Source organism: Arachis ipaensis, chromosome B07 (assembly GCF_000816755.2).
Source record: "Arachis ipaensis cultivar K30076 chromosome B07, Araip1.1, whole genome shotgun sequence".
Classification (NCBI taxonomy): Eukaryota; Viridiplantae; Streptophyta; class Magnoliopsida; order Fabales; family Fabaceae; genus Arachis; species Arachis ipaensis.
The window spans coordinates 28589169-28598668 of NC_029791.2; the positions used below are offsets into that span (position 1 = coordinate 28589169).

General features: G+C 35.7%; 1 protein-coding gene across 1 annotated transcript in view; it reads right to left on the reverse strand.

Moving 5' to 3' along the window:
* Window positions 1–5326, reverse strand: part of LOC107606953 — a 14909-nt gene extending 9583 nt beyond the window's left edge. The window contains exon 1 of the mRNA XM_021107552.1: window positions 5303–5326. The gene's annotated coding sequence lies outside the window, so the exon portion shown is untranslated. The remainder of the gene's footprint in view (window positions 1–5302) is intronic.

Consider the following 9500-nt stretch of genomic DNA (forward strand, 5'->3'; position numbering starts at 1 on the left):
TGGATTATGGATTATAGCATAAAGGGTAAATTGAAAAGACAAAAATTCATAAGAAAAGAAGAAGACACTTTACTAATGGAAAGAATTAACACTAAGAACTTTTTTCTTTTTCTTTAACCTAGCGTCTTTCTAACATCCATTTATATTTCATAGTTTTCCTTATTTTAACTATATTTGAATCATGTCTTTTGAATAGAACAGGAACAAGTGAGTTTAGAATGAAGCGGGAACCTCTATAAAGAGGTGGAGTTGGATTCAGATGGGTGGGTGTTAAACGCTGGAACATGGCGTTTGGCACCAAGAAGCACATAATTCGAAAAAATTGTTGCTACCATCCCGGTGTCTAGTGCCAACCTTAGCCATTTAACGCCAGGGGTGGAATTTTTGTGAATTTTACCTCTGGCACCCTGGCGTCTAGCGCTAGCATAGGGCGTTTAGCACCAGGGGTGTTTAAAAAAAAAGGGTGGAGCTAAATGCCAGTGATTCGGCGTTTAGCGCCGAGGGCATATACATGCGTGGGATGGACTCGGGAGGGGTGGCGCTAAACGCGGCCTGCAACCCGCGTTTAGCGCCGAGCACGCTGAAAACCCTCCTCGTTGTATTTGAATTCAAAAGGCACCTAACCCACTTGATTCTCTCCCTCTTCCTCGTTCCTCACACCCTCCTCCACCATCAAAGCACTCCACTTCCCCATAACGTCTCCCACCATCCAATCAAACACCCCACCCCAAGATTCTCTCTCACCAATCTCATCCCTCCCTCTTTCCCATGATTCCCTCCCATTCCCAACCCTCCCCTCCCCCACCAACCCCATCATCCCTTTCAACCTGTAACCCTCTCCCTCTCTTATTTTCTTTTTCTTTCTCCAACTCTTCCCTATAAATACCCCCACCTTTCCCATTCTCTTCCCACAACACCTACACTTCTCTTTCTTCTACTCCTTCATTCTTCTTTCTCTTTCTCTTTCCTTCCTTTCCCACAGCCATCCCCCACTCTTTTCCTTCTTATCTTTTAATTTTTCTCTTCTTCCATTCTCTCCACTACCCCCCACTTCCACCTTTATAAGGGTGGATATTGTTGTTTGTTTGAAAATTTTCGTAAGAAATAAGATTAAAGGCGAGTGAGATTCAGATTTTCAAGGTGTCAAATTAGGTGATTTTAAATGGATGAAAGTTATATGATGATTAAGGTAAGAATTGGGTATTGGTTGCAAAAGGAAAAGGTTTTGAGAAGGGTTATTTTAGGTGTTGTAGAAAAATGTGTTTTTGATAAATTTTGGTCAACTTCAACGGGTTATAATTTGGCACTTGGAACTTAAAATTGTGTGAAATTTGTGTTGAAATAAAATTGGGAATGTCTATTTTATTGTCATTAAAGAACGGAGTTAAAATTAATTTTGTACTAAAAGTTATGATCTTTTGAAAATTAGTGGTTAAGATTGAATCCTGCAGATTTTGCAGCAGGGGTAGTAGAACTGGGTTCTGTACGTACGCATCATTTGCGAACCCTCAAAGAATTGAGACAAATTTTGTGCGTACGCACCATTGTGCAGATTTTTTAAAAATGCTGGTTTTGAACTGTTAAGCCTTTTCGGCAAGTCTGTAACCCTTGTAACCTCCATATGGAGTCTAATAACTATCTTAAAGGCTTTGAATATGATGGGGGTAGATATAATGAATAATCATTTTCCGATAAAACTTGTTAACTGAGATATAAATATTGCAGGATGGTGGTTTGTCCCACCCATGGTGAGGTCGGTGACTTTGTCCCGCTCACGGATTGGTGATGTTGATTGTTTTAATATTGGAAGAGGTTATGATTGAGGATGATGATTATGTTATTGATGATATGATTAGTGATGATTATGATTATGTTTATAATTATGATGATGATTTTGGTTGATGAGGATTATGATGAATGATGGTATTGGCAAAAACGGAGGTTTCGTCCCGCTTGCGTAATTATGAGATATGACTATTGATTGGCAAGGATGCGAGTTTTGTCCCACTTGTGTAACTGATGAGACACTTGCACCTGGCAAGGATGGTGGTTTTATCTCGCTTACGCAGTATTGCAATGAGACACCTGCACTTGGCAAGGATGATGGTTTTGTCCCGCTTGTTCAGTGTTGCGATGTAGATGTGGGGATAGTGATTTTGTCCCATCCACATTCTTTCTGTTCGTAAGTGTGTCCGGACACACAATCCTCAGATTAGCTAGCCTCCAGTGAGAAGGTGACATGGCACTTTTCTCCTAAGACCGGATTGTGATAAGTCCAGGATGTTCCTCCTGGGGATGCACGACAGAGAGAGTATATCCGAGATAGTTATCGGATGTGTCGAGTCTAGCAGTATAACTGACACGTGAGCTCATGGCCAATAGGACAGACATGTATCATGTGCATTTGTTTGCAATTGTTTGGTGTGCATAATTTCTTGGTTTACCTAATTGATAATTTGTTTAACTGCTAATCGCACTACAAGAAAAAAGGCCACGCTTTTTTCTTGCCACGTTTTAAAAGCGTGGCCAAAAATGGTCAATAGCCACGCTTTTATGAGAGTGGCAGTTGATCAGAGATTTTGTTACGTTTTTTTTGCTACGCTTAAAAAGCGTGACAAAAAGAGTCTATGGCCACGCTTTTATGAAGGTGACAATTGATTCGAGATTTAGCCACGCTTTTTTTGTCACACTTCAAAAGAACCCCAGCACTCCGAAGAACATCGCCGGCGTTTGCAATGCCTCCGTTGGCGCTCCCTCTTCCGGCACTCCCACCATCCCTGGTCCCTCTGTCAGCACTCCCTCTTCTCGTTGGTGACTCCCTTTGGCAGTGATTCTGACTGTCCCTCGCAAACCCTCCGTCGAAGCTCCCTCCGCCGCCGCTCCCTTCCGTCGCAATGCCCCCGTCGGCGCTCTCTCTTCGGACACTCCCACCATCTACTTCTACATCCAACAGAGGCTTTTCTTGGTGAGTTCAGCTCCTTTATAGTTCTTTTTTTCCCTTTCCCTTAATTTTTTTGTGGAATTTGGTGGTCGAGATTGCTCGTTTAGGGAATGAGGAACCGCCGCTACATTTTCCCGCAAGGGACCTCTGATCGTGTATGGAACCGAAGGCGCGAAGGCCGTTAAGGCTTTCAAGAACATTCCCGACGTGGAGGTCGCAAATGTGGAGAGGCTGAACCTTCGGAAGCTCGCTCCCGGTGGCCACCTCGGCAGGTTGTGATTTGGACCAAGTCAGCATTCGAGAAACTCGATTCGATCTATGGAACCTTCCAGAAGGCATCAGAGAAGAAGAAGGGTTACATTCTTCCAAGGTCAAAGATGGTGAATGCTGACCTGGCTAGGATTATTAACTCTGATGAGGTTCAGTCTGTTGTGAGGCCCATTAAGAAGGAGATTAAGAGGGCCACTCTCAAGAATAACCCTCTCAAGAACTTGAATGTGATGCTGAGGTTGAATCCTTATGCTAGTTGCTAAGAGAATGGCCCTTCTCATTGAGGCACAGCGTGTTAAGACTAAGAAGGAGAAGCTCGACAAGAAGCACAGCACTATTTCCAAGGTATGATTCTCTGTCTTATTCTTCATTCATATCCATATTGCCATAGTGATAGTTTTGTTTTCAACTATTTAGGTGTAGGGTTTGATTGTATGATTAGTTGCACTGTACTTTAATGAGTTGGTAAGTTATTCTGTGTTCTTTAAATTTGTGTTGCATTGTTTTTTGAAACCTTGAATCGATATCTTGATGGTAGGATGTTTGATTGATAGGTTGATAATTTAAGAGTTGGCAATTGTTTAAACGGATACTTACTATGAATGTTTATTATTCCTCGGCAGGAGGATGCTTCTGCTATCAGAGCTGCTGGAAAGGCTTGGTACCAAGCCATGGTTTCTGACTCCGATTATGCCAAATTTGACAACTTCTCCAAGTGGTTGGGAGTTTCACAGTGAACTTCATTGACTCCTATTTAGATTTTTCTTTTGTTACTTTGCCTTTTTTTTGGATTAGATTTCTTTGCAGTTTTGATAAATAAGCTTGGAATTGGAAGATTTTAGTGAAATTCCCAATTTTATTTGTTTGTATTGTTATGTTATGGTATTCTAGATCTGTTTGAAATCCATCTTCAGGGTCCCTAGGAAGCTTCTACAAGCAAACCAGAAGGTGTACGTCCCTACTAAAGTGTCAGAAGGTAAAGATTTTCCCTCAACTAATTATTGTTACTTTGTTGCTGAATTGAATATCAGATTGGTAGGTAGATCCACTTAAATGACCCAAACAAATTCTCAGTTTGTTTTTATTGTTTTATTTTTGGAAGAATTTGTGTGCGTATTGATTGTATAGAGTTAGTGTAGTTTGTGTTTTTGAACAATTTAGTGTAGTTAGTGTACTTATTGCTTGTAAATTGCAGTGGCATTGTAGCTTGTAGGCATTAATTAAAATTGAAGGGAAGGGGTCCATAAAGGTTGAAGTTAAAAGGAAAACAGAACTGGGTCGTCATCGCGCTTCCAATCCCTCCTTCGGCGCTCCCTTCATCGACACTCCCTCCTTCTAGATGCTAATGACCCTCCGAAGACCTTGGCTACCATGCAGTTAATTGGTTCCATCTTTTCAAATGTGAGCTTTCAACTTTTAGATATATTGGATAAACAGCTTTTTATTACTACAAAGAATATTTAATCGGCCCACACTGTAATTGCAGTTGGCCTTATTGGATGATAAAATTGATGACTTGTCATTTATGCCGATGATACGTTTCTCTGAATGGCTCGATGAGTTATTATGCCATCTCTTTTCCTTACTTCTACACTTGGAACCCAGTAGTGTTATGTAAGTAAAGGTGCAATATGTTTCTTTATTTGGCAATGATATTGTTTAAATGTATTTTGTGTATGTTCCTTATATAATTGGATAAATGGTTTTGGTATATTAGAAATGAAGGTCTGCACTCTTCAGCAGCATCAGGGACTTTTCTGGTTGATGATGTTCCATACTACTCCTGTCTGCTTGAAATTCTACTTGGGAGGCTTACAGAATCACTTTATAAGCAGGTTCTTAAAAGTATTATAATACCTACTTTTTGTGGAGGAATATATTATTGGCTTACACTTAACTTTAGAAGTAGTTAGTCAACCCCAGAAGAAGCAGTTAGTCAACTCGTTGAGCCAATATTAGCATCTGTGATATCCTCCTTGAAAGGAACACCACACACTGGATTTGCAGGAGGAACCTTTTATGCTTCTTCAACCAAGGTATCCTTTTTTGTTTGAAGTGATTACTTCCTCTGCAATTTTGCTGCAGGATTTTTTTGAAATCTAAAACAGTGAGAATTCTCTTCTCAGAATAGATCCACAATTTCACCAGCTCTTGAGGCTGCAATCGACTATCAATTAAAAATATTATCAGTTGGCATCACTTTTGGCGGTGTGGCAATACTTCGTTATAAGGATCAATTTAAAGAAGCTATCTTCTTGGCTTTTGACTCACCATCTTGGAAGGTTTTATTCTCTCACAACCTTGTTGATAATGGTCTACTAGTACATATCTGACCTTGGTTATTCTTATTCTCAATGACAGGTTAATGGGGCTGTTGATCATCTTCTCCGGTCCCTTCTTGGAAGACAGGTTCATTATTATCCAATAGATCAGTACAGGTATGTATATAGCTGGTTGTATGAGTTTTGTTGTGTTTTATTAGGGTGTGTTTGCGAATTCTAGGGGAAAGGAAAGTGCATATTTGGTTTTCATTTCTGTTTCTATTTTCAGTTTTAATTTTCAATCTTCTCTATTTTTAGAATTTGTGAAGGAAAAAGTGAAAGCAGGAAATAAGATTTTAGGGCCTGTTTGGTTGCAATTTCAATTCTATTTTCATGTTCTGTTACATTTTCAGTGTTTTTTGTTTTTAGAATTTTATGAAGAAAAAAAATGAAAACATGAAATGGGTTTTATTATTTTCACAAACAGACCCTTATTGTTTTCACTATTTTTTATTCATTTTTCACAAATTTGGAAACCAAACAAAAAATATGAAAACAAAAAATAAAAACATAAACCAAACAGGTTTAGAGAAGTTGGGGAAGTGAAGGAAAGGCAGCAGGTGTTTAAACCTCCTTTTGTTCATGATTTTAATATAAATAAGGAGAAAAATGAACAATTTTATCATAAATATCTCTCAGTTTTTAAAATTGTGGAGTTTTTTGAAATATAATGAGAGATTTTAATGTTAAATAGTGGTTAGTAGTTTAGATTGTGCGTTTATTTGAGTAGATGTTCCACATTTATTAGTCTTCTTTCTATATATGTTAGCCTTCTCTCATGTAACAATACAATCAGCATACAATCTGTACACATCACATAGGAGGAATGTATTTTTTCTCTCATTTCCCGAGTTAAATCATGGATTTTAACAGAGTTGCTATTTTTACTCCTTGAGAGATGATGCTTTGCTGGTCACTCGACTTGATTGGATACTGGTGATTGTTATGGAAGTGGCTAAGAAGTGTATCTATTACTTTTTCCATTGTTATCTTGAATGTCATGTCTTGTGCAGGGGATGAGAAAGAGCACTTGAAAGTGACTCTGTTACGAATTGAGTCATCATTGCAAGGAATTTTTTCTTGCTTGCCTGATTTTGTCCCAAATTCAAGGAATGGGATGGCTGATGATTCAGATCATAAGTTTCTAATTGCTGGAGCAACAGGATGTACTGTTGGCAAAGATAAATATAACTAGTTTGTAAAAAATTAATTTTTTATATATATTTTTTGCACTGCTATATGTTTAATTTAAATAGAGCTTGTAATCATTTGCACTGTTATTCGAACTCGAGATTGATTTTGTATTTAAATATTAGTTTTTTAATGTATAAAACAATTATAGCAAAAAATCAAAAATTATGTTACTAATTACTGTTTGATTTATCTTGTAATAAAAATTGCATACTATATTTATAGGTTTGGTAATAAAAAAAACTGAAAATTTATATTGTGCAGCAATGAAGGTAAAGTCAAAAAAAGAATTTTTTTTAATTTGACAAGGCTATTGCCACGCTTTTAAAGCGTGGCCGTATCTCTCGCTATTGCCATGCTTTAAAAGCGTGGCCATATCTCACTATCGTCACGCTTTAAAAACGTAGCTATATCTCTCTATTGGCATGCTTCAAAAGCGTGGACATATTCACATATGGCCACGCTTTGAAGCGTGGCCATATCTCTCACATACGACCATGCTTTTAAGCGTGGCAATCTATAAAAAGCATGGCAATAGGTCACCAAAAGCGTAGCGATAGAGCAACCGCCACACTTGCAGACGTGACCCTTTCAAAAGCGTGGCGGTAGCTCAAAAAGCGTGGCAATAGAACTGTTTTCTTGTAGTGTCGTGCTACTTGTCATAATTGTTCTCCACTTGTGATTGCCTTGTATTGATTATTATTTGTGTTTGATCCCATTGAGTAGACTTGAGATTGAAATTGAAATTGAGATGAGGAGCCTTGAGAATTGACGAGACTAGTGACAGTCAAAGTACTCTTATCTTAGCAAATTAACTCTGTACAGATTAGTTAAGACCCTAGACTCGGATTCCTGTGAAGTTGGAGATCAGGATTGCCTAGAGGATTCTTATTTTCTTAGGTATTCTTTATTTAGAACTGTTATCCTATTGGAAACCTTCGAGTTCTCACCCATTGTTGTCATCTTGTTTTTCAGATACGGGACGTAATGCACCTCGGTGAGAGAGTGTGGAATTCAGGAGGTGAAGCAAAGAGGATTGCTTTTGGGATATTATTTTGACTTTAGACTTCTCTCCCTTTTGAAATCATATTGTACACGATTTTAACTTCCTCTTAAAGGCTTTTTATTGGAGAGATATGTTTATATTTTGTATTAGCTTTTTATTGGAGAGATATGTTTATATTTTGTATTAGCTCTAATGATGTATAATTCTAGCCGGCCTTTTTTTTTTCGCGAGTCGAGACTAGTGATTATTATGTATATATTTTGTTATATATTTCATTTTGAATTTTCGACAATTCTGCTTATGTCTACGAGGCTTAATCGCTTTAGTAATGTCCATATATGTTTAATGACTGACGATTTTTTTTTAAGTTTTTTTCACAGACTCCTAATTTTAATATTATCCTTCTAATTACATACGTAGTTCTAAGTCTAAGTATAATAATGTCTTGCTACCGTTAAATTACGACTTAAGTATAAAGTTTTATGTGGTAAGATGTTACAACACGCAGTGTTAGCATCACATGCTTACATCCATCATTAGCAGTAGAGAACTTTTCTTAATCTCTTGGTGCGATAATGTACTTGCTTATATCTTAGCTTTCTCTCAACTTGACGAAAGAATGAATGCCTTTATTTTATTTTATTTTTAAATTTTATTTCTAATCTTAATAATAGAAATAAAAAATTATTTGCTTGTTGGTTTACTTTTGGTTAAAGGTAAAAATGTGTTGAGCCCAACCGAATCAAATTATGATATCGTTAATTAATAATATATTCTCTAATTTTAAAAGCATTATGGTTAAATGAATATATTCTAATTATGGAAATTAATATAACTAGTATATGTTCTCGTGTCCTACACGGGATAATACATAAAATTATATAAATTTTTTTATTAAAATTTAAATAAAAAATATACATAGTAATTATTATTATAAATATTTTATAACTTAAAAATATTAAAAATAATTAATATTATTTTAATCAATTTAAATTTATTAATGGTCATCTCATTTGTCCGCTTAAGCAAATATTTAGTTCGAATCTCGTCTTGTGTGTATCACAATCCATTAGTTAGCGACAGACCATTAATAAATAGAGCATCAATATATAGTGGATTAATTCTCGACTTGCCAAGTTAGGAAATTCATAAAAAAAATTGTATTTGTCTTTAAAATAGATTAATTTTTCATTAATAGAAATACTTATGAATTTTTGTCTTTGTTGAAATTTACTTGGGACAATTTTATTTATTACTATCCTATTCATTCTTGAAATCAAAACAATATGATCAACATTATTGTTACTTATTAAAATTTTACATTTTATGAAATAATTTTTAAATTTTCAAATTCATAAACTTATGTCATTACAAAAGTTATTAGATCGATTAATATATTTTGGTAATATGGTGTATCGAAACACCATCGTTAAGTATTAGTTAGTGTGAAAAGAAACCGATAACAACTTTTGTTATTCAATATATAATTTATTCTATTGAAAAATAAATTAATATTTTCTAAACTTGTAAATACATTTTCTTTTAATTTTTTACACCATTTTATTTGACAATATTTACCATTAAAAAATAGCAAATAACGATACTATCTTACAATATATATGATGTACAAAGTAATTTCTTATCTTAAAATTAATTTTGGTTAGTAAGATAAAATTTAAAATATTTTTCTTATTTTCTTACTCAAATTTAAATTTAAATTTAGAATTGATTAACAACTCATCATTTTTTTAATTTCAATAAAAAATAAATT